We start from the raw sequence: 24858 nt of genomic DNA, 5'->3' as shown, positions 1-24858 counted from the left end.
TCCCCGGATAACATGTATGGATAGCGTACACATTCAAAAGATATGTCTATACATCAGGAGGCAGGCTCAGACGGTGTCAGGCACAGTATGGCTTGCAAGTGATTGCACAAAGGTGAGAAAGGGTACCGTATCCCCGGATAACATGTATGGATAGCGTACACATTCAAAAGATATGTCTATACATCAGGAGGCAGGCTCAGACGGTGTCAGGCACAGTATGGCTTGCAAGTGATTGCACAAAGGTGAGAAAGGGTACCGTATCCCCGGATAACATGTATGGATAGCGTACACATTCAAAAGATATGGCTATACATCAGGAGGCAGGCTCAGATGGTGTAAGGCCCAGTATGGCTTGCACGTGATTGCACAAAGGTGAGAAAGGGTACCGTATCCCCGGATAACATGTATGGATAGCGTACACATTCAAAAGATATGGCTATACATCAGGAGGCAGGCTCAGACGGTGTAAGGCCCAGTATGGCTTGCAAGTGATTGCACAAAGGTGAGAAAGGGTACCGTATCCCCGGATAACATGTATGGATAGCGTACACATTCAAAAGATATGGCTATACATCAGGGGGCAGGCTCAGACGGTGTAAGGCCCAGTATGGCTTGCACGTGATTGCACAAAGGTGAGAAAGGGTACCGTATCCCCGGATAACATGTATGGATAGCGTACACATTCAAAAGATATGTCTATACATCAGGAGGCAGGCTCAGACGGTGTTAGGCCCAGTATGGATTGCAAGCGATTGCACAAAGGTGAGAAAGGGTACCGTATCCCCGGATAACATGTATGGATAGCGTACACATTCAAAATATATGTCTATACATCAGGAGGCAGGCTCAGACGGTGTCAGGCCCGGTATGGCTTGCAAGTGATTGCACAAAGGTGAGAAAGGGTACCGTATCCCTGGATAACATGTATGGATAGCGTACACATTCAAAATATATGGCTATACATCAGGAGGCAGGCTCAGACGGTGTAAGGCCCAGTATGGATTACACGTGATTGCACAAAGGTGAGAAAGGGTACCGTATCCCTGGATAACATGTATGGATAGCGTACACATTCAAAATATATGGCTATACATCAGGAGGCAGGCTCAAACAGTGTCAGGCCCAGTATGGATTTGACGGCACAGACTACACAGCGGAGGAGCAGGGAGAGGTAAAGATTGCAAATGCTGGGGCCCTGCCCAAGCAAGGGGGGCCCACTCGTGGGCGTCGGTACTGGCACTGGGCCCCTCATAGTACGGCGGTGTGTCTGATGGCGGGTGTGCACCACCACCGTCAGAGACACTTGATTGCACTATGAGGGACCCTGTGCCAGTGCCTGCGCCCAAGAGTCGGCCTACCCACCTGTCCAGAGCAACGGCACTCGCACGGTGTCGTGCGCTAGGTGGTGACCCCGGCCATGGGGGGGGGAGGCAGCACAGTTAGGGAGTTTTAGAAAGTGGCATATGTTGATGTTGGACATTCAGCTGATGCAAAAGGCGAAATAGGTCAAGTCCCAGGAAGAGGTGGACCAAAGCAAGCCATTTTTCTGTCACCCTATGTGTCATCAGGGGAAGGTGGGACAAAATCCTTGGAAACCCATGCATGGTTCATTTTAATGAAGGTTAGATCATCCACATTTTGGGTTGACAGACGGGTCCTTTTTTCTGTCAGGATTGATCCAGCTGCACTGAAGACTCTTTCCGATAGCACACTTGCAGCTGGGCAAGCGAGCTCCTGTAAGGCATATTGTGCCAATTCAGGCCAGGTGTCCAGTTTAGCAGCCCAATAGTCAAAGGGGAATGACCTGTGTGGGAGAACATTGATATGGGAGGAAAAGTAGTTTGTAACCATAGTTGACAACTGCTGTCTCCTGTCACTTTCCATCGATGCTGTATTACCAGTTGTGTGAGCGGTACTTGAAAAATCAGTCCACAACATTGTCATGAAACCCCTGTCTCCAACGCCACTTCTGCTGTGTGCACCATGAACACCTCTGCCAAGCTGCCCCCGGCCCGTACGGCTCGTGTGAGAACCATCACCGCTGCTGTGTGCTGGGAATGCCTCAAGCAACCGATTTACCAGAGTTGCTTGTTTATTAGCCAATATTAGGTCAAGGTTCTCCTGTGGCATGATGTTTTGTAATTTGCCTTTATAGCGTGGATCCAGGATGCTGGCCAACCAGTAGTCGTCATCGTTCATCATTTTGGCAATGCGGGGGTCCCTTTTTAGGCTCTGCAAGGCATAATCTGACATGTGGGCCAATGTTCCCGGTGTCAATGATGCACTGCGAGTGCTGGTTGGAGGAGCACTTTCTGGCAAATCCACATCCCTCCAGTCACGCACAAACCCTGTACCAGACCTTGCCACGCCAACATTTTCACTTGCCCCACGAGATGCATCCTCCTCCCCTAAGTAATCATCCCCATCATCATCCTCCTCCTCCTCTTCTTCCTCCACCTCGTCCAGGAGAGGTCCCTGAGCAGACAATGGCTGAATGTCATCAAGGATTCCCTCCTCCTCTTCCTCCTCATCAACATTGGCTGCAGACGCCTGCTCCTTAAGGTGCGTCAAAGTTTGCATGAGCAGACGCATAAGTGGGATCCTCATGCTTAGGATGGCGTCGTCTGCGCTTACCAGCCGTGTGCATTCCTCAAAACACTGAAGGACTTTACAGAGGTCTTTCAGCTTCGACCACTGCACACCTGTCAACTCCATGTCTGCTCTCAAAGTGCCTGGCCGTGTATCCTCCCACAAATGCATTATGGCCTGCCTCTGCTCGCACAGCCGCTCCACCATGTGCAGGGTGGAGTTCCACCTTGTTGCAATGTCGATAATGAGGCGGTGGTTGGGAAGGTGGAGCAATCGCTGCAGCTTCTGCATACGAACGGAGTGTACAGGCGACCGGCGGATGTGCGCGCACAGTCTTCGCACCTTATGGAGCAGGGCTGTTAACTCTGGATAATTTTTGAGGAAGCACTGCACCACCAGGTTCAAGGTGTGAGCCAAGCAAGGTATATGGCTGAGTTTTGAAAGGGCTATGGCTGCCACAAAATTACGGCCGTTATCACTAACTACCTTGCCTGCCTCAAGATGTACACTGCCCAGCCATGACTCAGTTTGTCGCTTCAAGTACTCGGCCAGCACCTCGGCGGTGTGTCTGTCGCCCAAACACATCATCTGCAACACAGCCTGCTGACGCTTTCCACTAGCTGCTCGATAGGGGGACACCTCGTGTGCAACAGTGGCAGCTGCAGATGGAGTGCTCGTACGACTGCGCTCTGTGGACGAGCTTTCGCTTCTGGAGGAGGAGGAGGAGGAGAAGGGTGGAACGCCTACAGCCAACTGTTTCCTATACCGTGGACTAGGCAGCACTGTCCCACCACCGCTGTCCCCTGTGGACCCTGCATCCACCACATTAACCCAGTGCGCAGTGATGGACACGTAATGGCCCTGGCCATGCCGACTGGACCATGCATCAGATGTGAGGTGCACCTTTCCACTCACTGACTGCTTGAGTGCATGAACAATGCGGTCTTTCACATGATGGTGGAGGGCTGGGATTGCTTTGCGAGAGAAGAAGTGGCGACTGGGTAGGTCATAGCATGGTACTGCATAGGCCATGAGTTCGCGGAAAGCTGCGCTTTCCACCAACCGATAGGGCATCATCTCAAATGAGATTAGTTTGGCAATGTGGGCGTTCAAACCCAGTGTACGCGGATGAGAGACTGAGTACTTTCTTGACCTACTCATAGTGTCTGGGAGGGTGAGCTGGACTTGAGAGCTGCATATGGTGGAAGTAGCGGTGGACAGGGCGGACTGAGAGAAGGTTGATGATGGTGATGGAGTTGGTGTTCTTTATGATGGCCTAGATTCAGTATTTCGTTGATATAACAGTGGGATTCCCTGACTGCTGTGGCCTTGCAACGACACCTCAACATTTGCTGCTGTGCTAACCGGTGGGCTTACAGTGGGGGAAACAATGTAGCATTGCTGACTACCTTCTTTGTGATCAGTTGCACATGTGGCACTTGAGGTTTGGTGTTGTGTCCACGATTGCAAGTGCATGCTGGTTAAATGTCTAAGCATGCAACTGGTATTCAAATTTTTCAGATTTTTCCCTCGGCTAAAGGTCTTTGCGCACTTCTTACAGATAACCTTGGCCTGATCATGAGGATTTTGTTCAAAAAAGTGCCACACTGCACTCTTCCTACTTTGGCAGACATTTTGCGGCCTAGCACGCTGTGATGTTTTGACCCTCTGGACAAGCTGTCCAGCAACTCTTTTGATTTTTGGAACCTGTCTTTGGAGTGCTCCGGGCCTGCCAGATAACAGCTGTTGCGATGTTGATGTCTGCTGTGGATGCTCCTCATCTGAGCTATTGGAAGCAGCACCCTCTTCCCCCAATGGATGCCAATCTGGGTCAACAACTGGGTCATCCATCACCTCCACTTCAATGTCATGTGCACCTTCTTCTGTGTCACCGTGTATGGTGGTATAGTGTGCGGGAAGGGGCACCTGAGTCTCATCAGGGTCAGAATCTGGCTCTGTACACTGCGAGGACAATGTAGTGCTCTGAGTGAATGTACCAGCAGAATCATCTATCAGCGGCTGTGCATCAGTGCACTCCATGTCAGATTCATCTTGGCCTGGGTAATTCACCATTTCACTTGATAATCCAGGCATGGTATGTGAAAACAGCTCCATGGAGTAATCAGTAGTATGGCCTGCGTCATCCTTCAATCTTGGTTGTGGTGAAGGACACAAGGAAAGGTGTGGTTCATGAACATGAGCCTCCAATGACGACTCAGTGCTTTTACTTTTTACAACTTCAGAAGAGGAGGCGATAGAGCTGGAGGCTGAGTCAGCAATGTAAGACAAAACTTTTTCCTGATGCTCTGGCGTTAAAAGCGGTTTGCCAACTCCTAGAAAACTAAGCCTTCGAAGCCTTATGGAGCTAGACGATGACGCAGGCTCAACACCTCCTGCATTCGGTCCTATTTTGCTTTTGCCACTACCATCAGATCCACCACCAACACCATCATTAGCAGCTGCCAACCCCCGCCCAATTCCACGGCCTCTTCCACCAGCCTTCCTCATTTTTGGTAGAAATGTAGACAAAATCCTACAAACTATATAGTAATGTAAAACAAGGTACAAGGTGTCTATAGGACAGGGGAGATTTAGATTTTCTGCAGACACTTGTGGACACTGGACACTTGGATTGTGTGAGGCCCACTGAATATCACAGCGCTATGTCACAGGCTCGATGGCACAGGTGTGAAAAAAGTGACTACAGGATAAGGGAGATTTTGAATTTCTGGGAGATTTTGAATTTCTGCAGACACTTGTGGACACTGGACACTTGGATTGTGTGAGGCCCACTGAATATCACAGCGCTATGTCACAGGCTCGATGGCACAGGTGTGAAAAAAGTGACTACAGGATAAGGGAGATTTTGAATTTCTGGGAGATTTTGAATTTCTGCAGACACTTGTGGACACTGGACACTTGGATTGTGTGAGGCCCACTGAATATCACAGTGCTATGTCACAGGCTCCATGGCACAGGTGTGAAAAAAGTGACTACAGGATAAGGGAGATTTTGAATTTCTGCAGACACTTGTGGACACTGGACACTTGGATTGTGTGAGGCCCACTGAATATCACAGTGCTATGTCACAGGCTCGATGGCACAGGTGTGAAAAAAGTGACTACAGGATAAGGGAGATTTTGAATTTCTGGGAGATTTTGAATTTCTGCAGACACTTGTGGACACTGGACACTTGGATTGTGTGAGGCCCACTGAATATCACAGCGCTATGTCACAGGCTCGATGGCACAGGTGTGAAAAAAGTGACTACAGGATAAGGGAGATTTTGAATTTCTGCAGACACTTGTGGACACTGGACACTTGGATTGTGTGAGGCCCACTGAATATCACAGTGCTATGTCACAGGCTCGATGGCACAGGTGTGAAAAAAGTGACTACAGGATAAGGGAGATTTTGAATTTCTGGGAGATTTTGAATTTCTGCAGACACTTGTGGACACTGGACACTTGGATTGTGTGAGGCCCACTGAATATCACAGCGCTATGTCACAGGCTCGATGGCACAGGTGTGAAAAAAGTGACTACAGGATAAGGGAGATTTTAAATTTCTGCAGACACTTGTGGACACTGGACACTTGGATTATGTGAGGCCCACTGAATATCACAGCGCTATGTCACAGGCTCGATGGCACAGGTGTGAAAAAAGTGACTACAGGATAAGGGAGATTTTGAATTTCTGCAGACACTTGTGGACACTGGACACTTTTGGATTGTGTGAGGCCCAATGAATATCAGAGCGCTATGTCACAGGCTCGATGCAGCAGGTGTGAAAAAAGTGACTACAGGATAAGGGAGATTTTGAATTTCTGCAGACACTGGACACTTTTGGATTGTGTGAGGCCCAATGACTATCAGAGCGCTATGTCACAGGCTCGATGCAGCAGGTGTGAAAAAAGTGACTACAGGATAATGGAGATTTTGAATTTCTGCAGACACTTGTGGACACTGGACACTTTTGGATTGTGTGAGGCCCACTGAATATCAGAGCGCTATGTCACAGGCTCGATGGCACAGGTGTGAAAAAAGTGAATTGTAGAATTGGGCAGAATAGGAATCTCCCTAGAGTGTAGGTCTGTAAGAACGGAACAAGTCCTCCACTTATCCTTCCACAGTGACACACAGATAGCTTCACTGTGGCTGTGATAACAGCCGTTACACGGTACTGTGTGAGGAGCGTACACCGCTGTATGGTGTGAATAAATGCACGCTCAGTACCTTAGCAGGACAAAAAAAAAATTGGGATTGCTTTTAAAAAAGCAGTTTGCAGAGCAGTGGGGAAACAGCAATGCAGCTGTCAGGAAGCCTTAGAAGGCAGCCTAACAACCAACACCGCTGATCCACCACAATATAGCCTCCCCTTGCACTGCACACACAGTGACTGGTGTGTTGCACAGGCAAAATCGCTAGCAGCAGAAGCAGTTTTTTTGCCTTCTTCCCTGCCTAACGCTCTCCCTACAGAATCAGCAACCTCTCCCTATGCTAAGATCGGCAGAAGTAAGATGGCGGTCGGCGTGCACGCCCTTTTATAACCCCTGTGACGCCCACCAAAGCAAGCCAATCACTTGCATGCCCTTCTGAAAGATGGTGGCGACCCCTGCCTATGTCATCACGTTGCCCACAGTGTCCGTGGATCCTGATTGGCTGAAAAAGAGCGCTAAACAAACTTTTGAAACGCGACTTTGGCGCGTAAGTCGCCGACCTCGTGGCCGACCTCATCCTAGGGTCGGGTTTCGTTTCATGAAACCCGACTTTGCCAAAAGTCGGTGACTTTTGAAATTGTTTGACCCGTTTCGCTCAACTCTAATCATGACATCAAGCAGTGAATAACATGAGTGTGTGATGAAAAGCGAGAAATAGAAGAGGTGCACTGTGCTACTCGTTACCATCCGTATACTGAGGTTACTTGGACATTACTTAGGCTGGGTTTGCGTTAATGATTGAAAGGGGTTGGATGCCCTTGTAGGACACTTCAGAGGGTAAAACGTCTTTTCAGGGCAATTAGAGACTTTGGTGTAATTTTGGTTCTCGGAAAATTAAGCTTCGACGAAGCCGGTAAATTTGATTTTCGAAAGATTTCTATTAATGATGTATCCTGAGAACAGGTCATCAATATGGCAGTCTTGGAAGTGAGTACTTCTGGTTGGCAGCTAATGACAACTGATCGGCAGGGGTGCCAAGTGTCGGACCCTGGCCAATCAGACATTGATGACCTATACTAAGGAGAGGTCATCAATGAAAAAGTAGTGGACAACCTCTTTAATATCGAGTCAATGTCCATGTAGCATGGTGTTGAATCTATAGCCATACCTGTATGCGTGCCCCTCCACAAATCTTACTCCAGCCACTTTGTCAGAGTTGTGGCGAGAATGGCATGAACACGCCAAACGTTGAATTTTTTTGGCTCCACCTCACTTTTGTAACAAAAAAGACTTTTCACAGCTTTTTTTCCACTTGAAATCTGGCAAAAAAGCTTTGATGAAACGTCCCCCGCTGGCTCCAATTCATCACAGCATTTCCACCAGTTTTTTTTTTGGCGTGAACTACTTTCAATTAGTCACTTTTTGATTTGCGACAGATTTCTTAAGTTTTCTTTTGTAGTTGAGTTAATTTTCTGATGTTTCTTTTCCAGATGTTTTAGACATATTCATCAAATGAGACATTTAAAAAAAAAAAAAATTGCAAAATTTGGGAAAACTTTTTTCCAGGCCCCTAATCGAATGATATTATATTCATCATTTTTTTCGCACTTTTTGCAAGAATTTGCGACACGTGCAACCTGTCCAGCAAAACCAGTTAAAGACAGAAAAAAAAAGAATTTTGGGGCTTTGCACAAAAATTTGTGAATGGCTTGTCACATTTTGATGAATTTGGGGCAAAAAACATCAGTGAAAACCACAAGTCACAAAAGAAAATTGACTTAAAAAAAAAAACGTGAATGATAAATTGGGCTCATAGTGTGCCGGAAAAAAATTCTGCTTGATATTAGAGGTGAGTTTTTCTGAGAAGTTCACTGTATATACCATCTAGACCTAGAACTCAATGTCTGTAGCACACGTTAATGTCATTCTCATTACATTTCATGTATCCTTCCTGGGAAAGTTCTCCACCACCTCATTGTCTGCTTTCACCTTTAGGGCTCATACTCACTTGCGAGAGACTCGCGTGATTCTCGTGTGAGTCTCTTGCATGGAAACCTGGCACTGCCGCCGGCACTCGGACCGGAGGGGGTGACTGCATAAAAGTACAGAATGGTTTTTAACAGGGAAAAATGCAAAGTACTACATCTGGGCAATAGAAATGAAAAAAGCATATACAGAATGGGAGGAATAGGCCTAAGCAACAGCACATGTGAAAAAGACTTGGGTATACTAATAGATCACAGACTGAATATGAGTCAACAGTGTGATGCAGCAGCAAAAAAGGCAAATGCAATGCTAGGATGTATTAACAGAAGCATACAGTCTAGATCACGTGAAGTCATTATTTCCCTCTACTCCTCTTTGGTCAGACTTCATCTGGAATATTGTGTCCAGTTTTGGGCACCACATTTTAAAAAAGACATCAACAAACTGGAGCAAGTTCAGAAAAGAGCAACCAGAATGGTGACCAGTCTGCAAACCCTGTCTTATGAGGAAAGGTTGCAGGATTTGGGATTGTTTAGTTTGCAAAAGAGAAGACTGAGAGGAGACTTAATAGCTGTCTACAAATATCTAAAGGGCTGTCACATTGTAGAAGGATCAACTTTATTCTCATTTGCAGAAGGAAAGACTAGAAGCAATGGGATGAAACTGAATGGGAGGAGACACAGATTAGATATTAGAAAAAACTTTTTGACAGTTAGAGTGATCAATGAGTGGAACAAGCTGCCACGAGAAGTGGTGAGTTCTCCTTCAATGGAAGTCTTCAAACAGAGGCTGGACAGACATCTGTCTGGGATGATTTAGCGAATCCTGCTTTGAGCAGGGGGTTGGATCAGATGGCCCAGGAGGTCCCTTCCAACTCTACGATTCTATGATTCTACATGTAACCGCACGCTCCGGTTCGAGTGCTGGTGGCAGTGCCAGGTTTCCATGCGAGAGACACGCACAAGAATTGTGCGACTCTCTCGCTAGTGAGTATGAGCCCTTAAGGAGAAAACGTAACGTCCCGATGAAGTCTTTTCTTGCAGATATAATTTCTGTCTTGTGCACTCCAATAATGAAGTCACTAATAGGGTAGGTTCCTGCAGTGAATGTGTTTCAGAAGAAGCTGAGTATCCCACGGGGGTTCTTCCTGGCTCTTATTCCAAGCTAAGGAAAATTCCTTATTAACCAATGTAATGGACATTTTATGTCATGAACCAACCAGACCTCACATGCTGCAGACAAGGCATCACCGCATGGAAAACAAAAGCAGAACCCTTTACATCTAGAGCTAAAATTACCAACACTGTCACATGTCATCTGTCACATTGCTTGCAACACAATACTAGCTGTGGATGTATCTAAGAAGTATAAAAAAAAAATAATAATCCTAGAACACACAATATCACCAAAAAAGTGGCCAAAAATTAACAAAATGATCCTTTGTATGAGCGAAAACATAAAACAATACAATAACCATATCATCCAAGGGACCAGATTAATGGTAAAAACAAATGTTACTGCTCAATAGCTTTTATATACTAGTTGAGCTTAAAGAGATTCTGTCATCAGATAAAATGTTTTTGCTCTTAGTTTATTCCCACTGCTTCCCTGAGTATTCTGCTTTTTTCTTTTTGAAAATCGGCCATGCTGTTCCAGAGATATTGGCCTTAAAATGTAGTGCTGATATTAACAACAGGGTGTGGCTTATGCAGAACATCCGAAACACACGCCCCAGAGGATCCTGTCAGCTATATCTCCTTAAAGACCATACAGATTAGCACTAAATAAAAAGGTCTATTTCTCTGACCTGATATGGCGGACTTGAAATAAAAAAAAACACTTAGGAGAGCAGTGGGAATAAAATAGGAGCATAGTCTAGACACTTTTGACCTTTTACAACCACTGATACAGATAGTATGTCTTCTCTCCTCCTCTCTGAAGAGTGTGCTGTTGGTGTTCTCCCTCTCTACACTTTTTTCATTCTTTTAGATTGCTCACCCCCCCCCCCGAAGACTCTATCACGCATGCTTTCCTCCCTCTTTATTCTCTATGTGATCTCTCACCCCCACTGAAGACTCCCTCTATAAGTGCTCTCCTCCCTCTCTACATTCTGATTCAGCCTTTTTGATCTTTCACCCCCACTGAAGGCTCTGCTATAAGAGCTCTCCTCCCTCTCTACATTCTGATTCAGCCTTTTTGATCTCTCACCCTCACTGAAGACTCTGCTATAAGAGCTCTCCTCCCTCTCTACATTCTGATTCAGCCTGTTTGATCTCTCATCCTCACTGAAGACTCTGCTATAAGTGCTCTCCTCCCTCTCTACATTCTGATTCAGCCTTTTTGATCTCTCATCCTCACTGAATACTCTGCTATAAGTGCTCTCCTCCCTCTCTACATTCTGATTCAGCCTTTTTGATCTCTCATCCTCACTGAATACTCTGCTATAAGTGCTCTCCTCCCTCTCTACATTCTGATTCAGCCTTTTTGATCTCTCACCCCCACTGAAGACTCTGCTATAAGAGCTCTCCTCCCTCTCTACATTCTGATTCAGCCTTTTTGATCTCTCACCCTCACTGAAGACTCTGCTATAAGTGCTCTCCTCCCTCTCTACGTTCTGATTTAGCCTTTTTGATCGCTCACCCCCACTGAAGACTCTGCTATAAGTGCTCTCCTCCCTCTCTACATTATGATTCAGCATTTTTGATCTCTCACCCCCACTGAAGACTCTGCTATAAGTGTTCTCCTCCCTCTCTACATTCTGATTCAGCCTGTTTGATCTCTCTCTCCCCCACTGACGACCCTGCTATAAGTGCTCTCCTCCCTCTCTACATTATGATTCAGCCTGTTTTATTTCTCTCTCCCCCTGCAGACTCTGTTGTAGTTGCTTTACAATGTACATTATGCAATCTTTGTTTGTGCATATAGGCTGGCATTGTTATCGGCAGTACAGGTCCTGTTTACACAGGACGATGTGCTGCTGAAAATGATTACTATTTGGAAACAAAAGATCATCTTCACTCGATAAAGGAGCATTGGATACAGTCTGTGTGATCTTTCACTCCCTGTTGTGGGTGCTCACCTCACTTTGACTAATTATTATTATTATGCATTTATATAGCGCCATTTATTCCATGGCGCTTTACATGTGAAAAGGGGAAATATAGACAAGTATAATAAACATGTGTAAGACAAGGGACACACAAGTACATAAGGAGAGGGGACCCTGCCCGCGAGGGCTCACAGTCTACAGGGATGGGTGAGGATACAGTAGGAGAGGATAGAGCAGGTCGTGCGGTGGTTCAGTAGTCCGAGGATCATTGCAGGCTGTAGGCTTGTCGGAACAGGTGGGTCTTCAGGTTCTTCTTGAAGGTTTACGTTGATGGTGAGAGTCTGATGTGTTGCGGCAGAGAGTTCCAGAGTATGGGGGAAGCACGGGAGAAGTCTTGTATGCGGTTGTGGGAAGAAGAGATAAGGGGGGGAGTAGAGAAGGAGATCTTGAGATGATCAAAGGCTGTGTGCGGGTAGGTACCTAGAGACCATGTCATAGATGTATGGAGGAGACAGGTTGTGGATGGCTTTTTATGTCATGGTTAGGGTTTTGAATTGGAGCCTCTGGGCAATAGGAAGCCAGTGAAGGGCCTGGCATAGGGGGGAGACAGGTGGATTAGTCAGGCAGCAGAGTGTAGGATGGACTGGAGTGGTGCCAGAGTGCTAGAGGGGAGGCCAGAGAGTAGGAGGTTGCAGTAGTCTAGGCGGGAGATAAGAGCATGCACTAGTGTTTTTGTGGTTTCGTGATTGAGGAATGAGCGGATCCGGGAAATATTTTTGAGTTTGAGGTGGCAGGAGGAGGCGAGCGCTTGGATATGTGGTTTGAAAGAGAGCGCAGAGTCGAGGATCACCCCAAGGCACCGAGCGTGCGGGACTGGGGAAAGAGAGCAGCCATTGACATTGATGGATAGGTCTGGTGGAGGGGTAGAGTGAGATGGGGGAAAGATGATGAATTCTGTTTTGTCCACGTTCAGTTTAAGAAAGCGAGCAGAGAAGAAGGCTGAGATAGCAGACAGACTTTGTGGGATTTCAGTCAGTAAGGAGGCGAGGTTGGGTCCAGACAGGTAGATCTGCGTGTCATTGGCATAGAGGTGATACTGCAAACCGTGGGATTCTATGAGCTGTCCCAAGCCGAAGGTGTAGATGGAGAATAGGGGTCCTAGGACAGAGCCTTGAGGAACACCATCAGACAGGGGGCGAGGTGAGGAGGTGGTGTGTGAGAGGGATACACTAAATGTTTGGTCTCTTAGGTATGATGATGGGTCTCCCTCCCAGGGCTGTGGGGTACTCAGTACAGGGCCGGTGTCAGGGGAATGTGTCACAGCAGTGGTGACCCGGTCCGTGGCCCTGGGCGCCCAAGCAATGGGACATGTAGTTAATGGTAGGATAGCTTAGTTGGATAGTTCGTGACGCCACCCGTGGTGTTTGGCAAGTAAGATGTTGAGCCAACGCTGCATGCAGATCCACTGGGACTGATGGTGTGGTGCAGCAAAGATGGTGTAGCTCCCCACAGGTGGAGCTGTAGTCCCAGGGCAGTGTAGGTGCAATGGATGAGGAGAGGCGCAGAATGGTATAGATGCTGGTACCCAGGTGTAGCGGTGCTGGAATAACTGGAGGACAACAGAGTATGCGGTTCCAAAGCTTTACTCACTGTTTGCAGTTCACACAAATGCCGGCCTCCGCACTGTGTTCTTCAGGTCAGGGCCCCAGCCAACCTCCAGGCAGGATAGGATTCTCCCCTCCACACTCCGCCTATATGTACCTTACTGAACGACTCCTCCAATGCGCCTTTAGATGCGAAGCACTCCAGTAGTTAGTTACCCTGGAATGCCTCTCTCTAGGTGTTCCTAGTCTCTACTTGTATGACAGACAGCTGTAGCCTGCTTCGGGGACTCCTCTCTGCGTCCTGGCTCTCTATTCAGTTGCTGTTGTGTCCCAAGTCTATGATGGGAGTAAGGCGTTAGTGGCTCACTACTCCTCCGGTGTCTGTTGCCGGACATAAAGATCCAATCAACCTCAGGGACCGGGCCCCGGCCTTTGCGCTCTGGACTGGAAGGGTTGTCTCTCTTTCTCAATCTGCTTCCCACCGTCCTACTATTCTCCTTCGTTCCGATCTGTTCTATCTCTCTTATGGAATCTGTAGTGTCCAGTCTACGTCTCTTTCTCCTTCTGTTCCTTTCCCATGCCAGCTGGCTCAGGTCACTGAGGCAGCTGCAGCACTCCTTCCTCCATCCCTCTTACAGGGATCCTCACTCCTGTCTGAGTGACTTCCTTTCTCTGGGACTCACCCCAGACTGATCAGAAATCCTATACCTTCCCTCTCTTTTAAATCTAACTCCACCTGCCTCCCCAGCACCTCTCGTATTACGAAGCCAGGGACAACGAAAGGCACCCTATGACCTTTCCAGCATAAAGCATGGATGGGTCCCTGCTGTGATGGGTCCTGTGTGTGGGGTGCAGGTGTTGGAATGTGAAAGGGAGTTCCACCCAACCTGGATGGTGGGGTACCACACCTTAGGAGAAGGTGCAGTACCTCTGTGGCGACTGAAACCTCAGGGGCGCCACAATGAGATCCAGGATAGGGCCAAGTCTGTGATACCAAGAGATGAGAGAGTCTGTAGCAGGAGGGAATGGTCTACGGTGTCGAAGGCAGAAGACAGGTCCAGGAGAAGGAGGACAGTGTAGTGTCGCTTGCTCTTGGCAGTTAGTAAGCCGTTAGTGACTTTAGTTAGGGCAGTTTCAGTTGAGTGATGCAGTCGGAAGCCAGATTGTAACCGATCAAAGAGGGAACAGGAGGACAGGTGGGAGGACAGTTCAAGATATACATGCTGTTCCAGTAGTTTTGAGGCGTAAGGGAGAAGAGATATCGGGCGATAGTTAGACACAGAGGATGGATCAAGAGAGGGCTTTTTGAGGATGGGTGTGATTGAGGGATGTTTGAAGGATATGGGAAAGACACCATTTGTAAGTGAAAGGTTGAAGAGGTGTGCTAGAGATGAGATGAAGACTGTGGCCAAGTTAGGGATGAGGTGAGACGGGAGTGGGTCGAGGGCATAAGTGGTGAGGTGTGATCTTGACAGAAGGGTGGAGAGCTGATCTTCTGTCATGGTGGAGAAGCTGGCTTTTACAGAACAGGGCTGAGCGGCTAAGAGGGGCATTGGGGGCTGCGGGCCAAAGTTTTGTCTGATCGTGTCGATCTTCTGCTTAAAGAAGAAGGCAAAGTCTTCAGCAGAAATGAGAGGAAGGGGAGGAGTAGAGAATTGAAAGTGTTGAAGAGCTGTTTAGGGTTGTGAGACAGGGAGGATATTAGAGATGCGAAGTAAGTTTGTTTTGCGGCAGACAGCGTGGACTTAAAGCTGGCAAGGGACTGCTTGTATGCGCTGAAGTGCTCAGTAGAATGGGTTCTCTTGCATCTCCGTTCAGCGGCCCTGGAAACCCGTCTCAGTTCTTTGGTCAGGCTGGTCAGCCAGGGCTGCCTGTTGATTGTGCGAGTTTTGCTCTGCGTGAGGGGGCAGCCGAATCAAGTGTTGCTGTTATTGTGGTGTTATAAAAAGTGGCAACAGCATCTGTGAAGGGAAGCTATGTCTGTAAGAGGGAGAAGGGACTCAGAGAATGATTGTAAATTGAGGTGTTTGAGATTCCTGCGAGGGTGAGCGAGTTTATGGAGCGGGGGTTGCGCAGTTGGAGAGGAGAGGGAAGAGAATGTCAGTAGGTTGTGGTTAAACAGGGGGAGGGGTGAGTTATTGAGATTAGTGAGGGAACAGAGACGGGTGAAGATAAGGTCCATCTTTGTGAGTCCCCGCAGAGGACCATTGAGTGAGGCCGAGGGAAGCCGTGAGCGATAGAAGACTAATGTATCTGTTGTGTACAATTTTCTGCCTACACTCCATGCTGGTATCTCCCACCTACCTTCACTAGGCTACTTTGAAGGAAGTGAGGGATAGAGCAGGGATAACATGCTCACAAAAAAAGTATATAGATGTTATTCCAGGGGGGGGAGAAGAAAATTAAGGTTTTGTGCTTTCGGCAACTATTTCTAAAGCACCAGCACAGCCAGCCATATAGAGAGGTTACACAGACTTTACAACAGCAATTAAAGTATTATGAAGTAAAGTATTAGAAATGTCATCATTTCACTCCTACATGGTAACCATTTCATACTTTTCAGGATACTATTTTAAATCAATGTTATGTATGGTGCTTGAAATAGGAAACCTAAGATAAGCTGCCATTACCAAGTCCATCCCCGTAAATACAAAAATCACTAGCAGAGGTTTTTTTTTCATCCAACATATAAAACTTGTAGAATCTACCACCACCACATATTGCGATATGATGAGTTTATAGAAGTATATTGATGGTAATCTGGATTTTTGTTAGACTCACTCATCTTGAAATCCCTTCTCAGCAAATAGGCTAGCATTCAGGGCTGCCATATCTCACCTTGCATGTAATAGTTTTTCATCAATCCCTTGAGTGGCGAATTGAGATGAAATGACTTGAACAAACCAGCGCTGCTTTAAATCTTCCTAGGGCTATATTTTTTTTTTCCATGAGGTCAAGATGTCTAGTTAAAGAGGATTTGAGGGTGGCGGATTCCAGAGCCTCCAGGCTTTACATTTTTATCTATACTCCCAGTATTAAAGGTGAAGTGACCGAAGTGTATATGAAGTAATCCCCCGATACATTGTCATTGGTATAGTGTATTTATTTTATCTCTTTGATTTCTGGTCTGAAGAAATTGTGACTGTTGACCGTTGAAAGTATCTGCCAGTTAACTCATGGAAAGTAGCTTATTCCTTGGGGCAGCCACCCATCTCGGTCTCTAATTCAAGTCCCTAAGTTTGTCGTAAAACTTTACTGAAAAGTATGAACTTCTAGGCATCGCTCTTACTCCTATCATAATCCTTAAGAAGCTACATTCTTGGTTGCTTGATGCAAATCAAATAATAGAAATATGTTGTGACTGGTCCTGTACTTGCAGACCTGAAAGGGTCCGTCTTGTGGAGAAAAAGTCTTTCTAAAGAGAAGTGGCATCATGTGCAACTGATGGTCATGGGTCAGGCCTCTTTAATCAATTGATATTGCTTGGTGAAAGAAGCCATGGGCAACCCAACATTCCCACTAAAAATGAATGGATACACCTAGGCCAGCAAAACAGGAGATGCCTCATACAATGGAACCACCCAACCATGATGTCCATATGTCCAAAGAGATGTTGGCTAAACCATAACTGGTTGTTCAGGTGCTCCAAACTCCTTATCAAAATTGATTTACAGTTGGAGTAGATGGAACACCAGGTTTCCCAATTTTAGCAATTGGTTGGGTTCCTCAAAAATCTTCAAGACCCTCAGACTTTCCTCATTAAACGATCCCACGTCTCTTGAAATTAGAGAAACATAGAAGGGAGATCTTTACATGCCAACAAAATACATACAGTGGGGAAAAAAAGTATTTAGTCAGTCAGCAATAGTGCAATTTCCACCACTTAAAAAGATGAGAGGCGTCTGTAATTTACATCATAGGTAGACCTCAACTATGGGAGACAAACTGAGAAAAAAAAATCCAGAAAATCACATTGTCTGTTTTTTTTTTCATTTTATTTGCATATTATAGTGGAAAATAAGTATTTGGTCAGAAACAAAATTTCATCTCAATACTTTGTGATATATCCTTTGTTGGCAATGACAGAGGTCAAACGTTTTCTGTAAGTCTTCACAAGGTTGCCACACACTGTTGTTGGTATGTTGGCCCATTCCTCCATGCAGATCTCCTCTAGAGCAGTGATGTTTTTGGCTTTTCGCTTGGCAACACGGACTTTCAACTCCCTCCAAAGGTTTTCGATAGGGTTGAGATCTGGAGACTGGCTAGGCCACTCCAGGACCTTGAAATGCTTTTTACGAAGCCACTCCTTTGTTGCCCTGGCGGTGTGCTTTGGATCATTGTCATGTTGAAAGACCCAGCCACGTTTCATCTTCAATGCCCTTGCTGATGGAAGGAGGTTTGCACTCAAAATCTCACGATTCATGGCCCCATTCATTCTTTCATGTACCCGGATCAGTCGTCCTGGCCCCTTTGCAGAGAAACAGCCCCAAAGCATGATGTTTCCACCACCATGCTTTACAGTAGGTATGGTGTTTGATGGATGCAACTCAGTATTCTTTTTCCTCCAAACACGACAAGTTGTGTTTCTACCAAACAGTTCCAGTTTGGTTTCATCAGACCATAGGACATTCTCCCAAAACTCCTCTGGATCATCCAAATGCTCTCTAGCAAACTTCAGACGGGCCCGGACATGTACAGGCTTAAGCAGTGGGACACGTCTGGCACTGCAGGATCTGAGTCCATGGTGGCGTAGTGTGTTACTTATGGTAGGCCTTGTTACATTGGTCCCAGCTCTCTGCAGTTCATTCACTAGGTCCCCCCGTGTGGTTCTGGGATTTTTGCTCACCGTTCTTGTGATCATTCTGACCCCACGGGGTGGGATTTTGCGTGGAGCACCAGATCGAGGGAGATTATCAGTGGTCTTGTATGTCTTCCATTTTCTAATTATTGCTCCCACAGTTGATTTCTTCACTCCAAGCTGGTTGGCTATTGCAGATTCAGTCTTCCCAGCCTGGTGCAGGGCTACAATTTTGTTTCTGGTGTCCTTTGACAGCTCTTTGGTCTTCACCATAGTGGAGTTTGGAGTCAGACTGTTTGAGGGTGTGCACAGGTGTCTTTTTAAACTGATAACAAGTTTAAACAGGTGCCATTACTACAGGTAATGAGTGGAGGAAAGAGGAGACTCTTAAAGAAGAAGTTACAGGTCTGTGAGAGCCAGAAATCTTGATTGCTTGTTTCTGACCAAATACTTATTTTCCACCATAATATGCAAATAAAATGAAAAAAAAAACAGACAATGTGATTTTTTGGATTTTTTTTTCTCTGTTTGTCTCCCATAGTTGAGGTCTACCTATGATGTAAATTACAGACGCCTCTCATCTTTTTAAGTGGTGGAACTTGCACTATTGATGACTGACTAAATACTTTTTTTCCCCACTGTATGTCTACCTCTGACAACTGAATATTACAAACATCCAACTTGATGCAAAATAAAGTTAAAATGTGTTGTATGCAAAAATTTGAAAAATGTAGACTTTAAAAACAAAAAAACATTAGTTAGTTTCACCACAATACAACTACCGTCTACCGCTAGTGGAAATCACACTTCTTGTGGTGTCTGTAGCCTTACTCGAATGCGGGAAGTGACAGCAGAATAATGAAATTCACCGGCAAAATGACTACTAGACAATGGGACAAATGGATAATTTTTTTAATATATTTTTCTACATATTGTTCCCTCTGTTTACGTTTCGTGTCTGTAAAATAATGCTTATCCTGTAAAATACTCAGGACTAGTTACCAGATAAAAATATAGTGGTTTATTTGGATTCTTCCATCAAAGAAAGGTTATTACAGAAAAACAGGTGAATAAAAATAAGTGAAAGAGATATTGTCCATTGTTCATAGCAAAGCAGCGTGTATTCTTCTTTCTCTCCGGGATCTCACATGGCAAATGGCGTCTGTCTCTCAGTTCGGCTTCTTCGTAGTAAAGTAACATACCAGCTGTTATGTCATGTCATGGCCCAGAACAGATGACATCTTCGTGTCTGTCTCTCATGATGGTGAGGGAAGAAGAGCGACCTCTACAGTTAGCCATGAATTATATACGTCTCCTAAAGCACGTGGTCTCTACATATATGGAGCTGTCTTTCTACCATGAGCCAAGCTTAAAAATAGCCTATGTCGTGTAAACTAAAGCAATGTACAGAACTGAGTCTTATAAGAAATTAACGAATTATTAATATTTAACAATTCCCCCTTTTGAGGGAGACAGACATTAATTGGAACCCTCAAATATAACAAGATCTTCTTTCTTCTTTTCTTCTTCTTTGACAAAATAATTTAATATCAATCATAATAATAATATCAGATTACCGTTATAAGTACTCAATGACACAATTGATGTGAATTCATGTTATGGTAAGCCGTGAACAATATTCATATAAAATATGTATAATTATACTTCCCTAAGTCTAAATTGAAGCATCTCAGGTCCAGTCATCATCTGATGTCATCTGGTCTTCATTTTGATGTCTTCTGTCTTCTTCTTGGTTCTTTTAAAAATACAGTTTTCTTATAGCATATAGATGTTGTAGAAATCGTGTCGTGTATCAAATCAAAGTCCATAAATTCAAATGTTAATACGAAAACAAAGTCTATGCAGCTTTAATATCTGTGCAGTGTCATCTTTAAAAACCTGGGCTTACATTGGCTCGCCTTGGATATTCTGGAATCCTCCATCGGCACTGGTCTTTGAACAGGTGTGACGTCTTTGGTCAGCAAAGCAAGGGTTAAAATGACTCTTCCTTGCTAAACATAGCACCATAACCAGTCCTTGTCCTAATGCACAGGACACATGTCAGGGTTAATTACCTTCATTGTTCACCAGCTTTACATTGAAGCTTTACAGGTGATTGAAAACCTCTGGAACTTGATAAGAACGTGATAACACAGTTCATCTCAGCATCATAGGATCATCGTCCTCTGGTTGTCAGGTTAGACACTTTAATCGTGACCGTCAGTGGTGGATACTGCACTCGTGACTGTCAGTGGTGGATACTGCATTTGTAATTAACACAGTATATTACTCAGTAATCATAGCTTTGTTACCTTCTGGGACTTCTGGATCGCGACATTCTTCTTCTTGCAACTGATAAGAATCAATTTTAATATAAAAAGTCTTTATTAACGTAATTTCAGTATCTTGCTTGAAGTCTTCATTCCCTATTCTATACCAAATCTGGTAATTATCCTATAATATCAAAGCGTACCATAGCAATCAGTAATATCCATATAATTATTATCAGAATTTGTACCATATATGGATTTCAATATTTGAAATAATAAACCAATAATAAGTGATAATTAGAGTTGAGCGATACCGACCGATACTTCAAAGTATCGTATCGGATGGTATCGTCCGATCTTTAAAAAAAGTATCGGTATCGCCGATTCCGATACCGGAAGTCCCATTCAAGTCTATGGGACTTCCGGTATCGGAATAAGAAAAACCCTTTCCTGCCCTTGTACAGCCTCTCTGGGGTCTGTACGGGCCTTTCGGGGGGCTGTGCCGGCCTGCCAGGGGGTCTGTGCAGGCTCCGGTGGTCTGTGCCGGCCTGCCGGTGGTCTGTGCAGGCTCCGGGGGGCTGTGCCGGCCTGCCGGGGGGCTGTGCCGGCCTGCCGGGGGGCTGTGCAGGCTCCGGGGGGCTGTGCCGGCCTGCCGGGGGGCTGTGCCGGCCTGCCGGTGGTCTGTGCCGGCCTGCCGGTGGTCTGTGCAGGCTCCGGGGGTCTGTGCAGGCATCGTCCGATGGGACTACAAGTCCCATCGGGCGATGCCTGCTACCATGACAGTGATTGACACATTAGCCAATGATGGGACAGTAGTAGTCCCATCATCCGGCTAATGTGTTAAATGTAAAAAAAAAAAAAAAAAAATTACATACTACATACATACTACATACATACTACATTCATACTACATACTACATGCATGCTACATGCATGCTACCTACATGCCACATACATGCCACATACATGCCACATACATGCCACATACATGCCACATACATGCCACATACATGCCACATAACATAGAGTAACATACTTACCAATACTTGTCACATTGTTCCCCGAAGCCATTGTCTTTTCCGGAATAAATATTAACATAACAAACCACAAAAATACTCACCCACGATCCGAAGCAGTCCACGAGTGTGTCCCACGACGATCTTGGGTAGAGAACTGCAGCATCAGCTGTTGCTGCCGTTCTCTACGGGCTGCAGGAATCCAATGACGGAAGGTAGGTATCCTTCCGCACTGTATTCCTCCGCCACTTAAAAAAAAAAAAAAGTCCCTAGTCTCACTTTATGCCATTGCTGTGTGGGAATTTCATGTAGTAGTATATATGTAGTATGTATGTAGCATGTATGTAGTATGTATGTGGTATGTATGTAGCATGTAGTATGTATGTAGCATGCATGTAGTATATATGTAGTATGTATGTAGCATGTAGTATGTATGTAGCATGTATGTAGTATGTATGTGGTATGTATGTGGCATGTAGTATGTATGTAGCATGCATGTAGCATGCATGTAGCATGCATGTAGTATGTATGTAGTATGTATGTAGTATGTATGTAGTATGTAGCATGTATGTAGTATGTATGTGGTATGTATGTAGCATGTAGTATGTATGTAGCATGCATGTAGTATATATGTAGTATGTAGTATGTATGTAGTATGTATGTGGTATGTATGTAGCATGTAGTATGTATGTAGCATGCATGTAGTATGTATGTAGCATGCATGTAGCATGCATGTAGTATGTATGTAGTATGTATGTAGTATGTATGTAGCATGCATGTAGTATGTATGTAGTATATATGTGGTATGTATGTAGCATGCATGTAGTATGTATGTAGTATGTATGTAGTATGTAGCATGTATGTAGTATGTATGTGGTATGTATGTAGCATGTAGTATGTATGTAGCATGCATGTAGTATATATGTAGTATGTAGTATGTATGTAGTATGTATGTGGTATGTATGTAGCATGTAGTATGTATGTAGCATGCATGTAGCATGCATGTAGTATGCATGTAGTATGTATGTAGTATGTATGTAGCATGCAGTATGTATGTAGCATGTATGTAGTATGTATGTAGTATATATGTAGTATGTATGTAGTATATATGTAGTATGTATGTAGTATGTATGTAGCATGCATGTAGTATGTATGTAGCATGTAGTATGTATGTAGCATGCATGTAGTATGTATGTAGTATGTATGTAGTATATATGTAGTATGTATGTAGCATGTAGTATGTATGTAGTATTTTTTTTTTTTTTTAACATTTAACACATTAGCCGGATGATGGGACTACTACTGTCCCATCATTGGCTAATGTGTCAATCACTGTCATGGTAGCAGGCATCGCCCGATGGGACTTGTAGTCCCATCGGACGATGCTTGCACAGACCCCCGGACATCAGCACAGCCCCCCGGCAGGCCGGTACAGACCCCCACAGGGTGCACAGACCACCGGCAGGCCGGCACACCCCCCCGGCAGGCCGGTACAGACCCCCACAGGGTGCACAGACCACCGGCAGGCCGGCACAGCCCCCCGGCAGGCCGGTACAGACCCCCACAGGGTGCACAGACCACCGGCAGGCCGGCACAGCCCCCCGGCAGGCCGGTACAGACCCCGGGCAGGCCACACAGCCCCCCGGCAGGCCGGCACAGCCCCCCGGCAGGCCGGCAGAGACCCCCGGAAGGCCCGAAATGACGGCGCATCATGATGCGCACACACCGCGCATCATGATGACGTCAGTCTGTCAATCAACTTTGAACTTCCGATTCCGATGCCGAATTCCGATATTGAAAAAATATCGGAAGTCGGTATCGGAATTCCGATACAGCAAGTATCGGCCGATACCCGATACTTGCGGTATCGGAATGCTCAACACTAGTGATAATACATTATTATCCGTATTTTTCATGTGATAGAACATTTTTTTATGTCATAGGTGTAATTACCTTTTTCAACCCATAGGTGTCACTGTGTTTTATGTAACCAGTGTTTTCATCTTTATTAATAAGGAATATATTTATTATACTAATAATATGTAGGAATGTATAGCCATAAACCAAAATAAGAATATATGAGTGAGCGAATGAATGAATAAAAGAATTGTTGCATATAACTCAGAAGTGAAACATTTTCCTTAGTAATAGAACCATATCATTGCTATATTTAATGAAGCAAAATTCTCAGTAGATATTACTTTACTAAATATTGGTGAAAGAATTAAAAATAATGAAAAATAAGAATAAAAATAAAAATAAGAATAAGGCCTTTATGTTGATGCAGAGTAGTTATGTCTTCAGTAACATATACCCTTAATATTTCCATGATCTGGATTATTTCATAATTGTCATAAACTTGTGTTACCAAAATATTCAAATTATGCAACTTTGCATGTAATTCCTCTTAGTGTAAAGAAATGACTCTTTATAATACTTGTTATTATACCCAATACTTATACCATTGTACCTTATTAATATTTTTTCCTATTAAAATGTGTGAAGAAGAGGTATTAATCAAATGTGATGATGTAGTCAGGATCAAAAACATATTTTCCCCCTTAATACCAAAAAATATTGTTTCATGAAATAATTCATTTATCAAAACCAAAATTAAAAATAATTCATGTATAAATTATGTGAATTTATACTTGCTTATACCATTATTTGTCTGAAGATGTGTAACCATCAAAATTATCATTTGGAAAAATTAATTTAAATGTAGATTTTCTTCATAAACCATTTTGATGTGCGATTGCACTTATCCACAATTAACTAAATCAAGAAATAATAATTACTATAGAAATATATGTTGTATAGATAATATTTCATTATATATCCTAATATTCTAATAATTTAACTGATCTGCATATTTCTCCTAAAGATAAAAGCTTTGGGGTTTGTTTTTTTTTCCCCTCATTCAGGATCCTGAGGCCTCTTACAAACGTATCACATCACTCGCTCAGCAGCTGCTCATACACTCAGTCACTGTCACTCAGACTGTGTCACATATTTAAGTTTAAACCAAATACCTCACATACGAAGGTGTGATGAATACACGTATTTTAACCCAAATTATCCTAATTATCAATGCATTGTAAACTATTCCAATTTAGTCTCTTAATATTTCTTTGAATATTCCCCAAATACACATGACATAAATATATATATAGCTATACTTGACATTTAGGCCTGGAAAAAAAATTCCATTGCTTAGCAAAAGCTGAGACCCCTTTAAAAATTCTTTCCCTAAGGAACAGGGACATAGTATACTGGTATACTTGTATTATTAGAACAAGGTACAAATTCCATATGCTGTGGTAGTCATTCAAGCCATGCGGAAAAGGCATACACCCAGAACACATTTAAAAATGCAATTAGTTATTT

General features: G+C 44.5%; 1 protein-coding gene across 5 annotated transcripts in view; it reads left to right on the top strand.

The window, feature by feature from the left end:
* The window catches only part of LOC141084475 (teneurin-4-like), a 1565389-nt gene that overhangs the window by 848410 nt on the left and 692121 nt on the right, over positions 1-24858 (top strand). The window lies entirely within an intron of this gene.

This window comes from Dendrobates tinctorius, unplaced genomic scaffold, assembly GCF_039654945.1.
Source record: "Dendrobates tinctorius isolate UK_male_01 unplaced genomic scaffold, ASM3965494v1 ptg000023l, whole genome shotgun sequence".
Classification (NCBI taxonomy): Eukaryota; Metazoa; Chordata; class Amphibia; order Anura; family Dendrobatidae; genus Dendrobates; species Dendrobates tinctorius.
The sequence above is the reverse complement of the archived record's forward strand: the minus strand, read 5'-3'. Positions and strand labels throughout refer to the sequence as shown.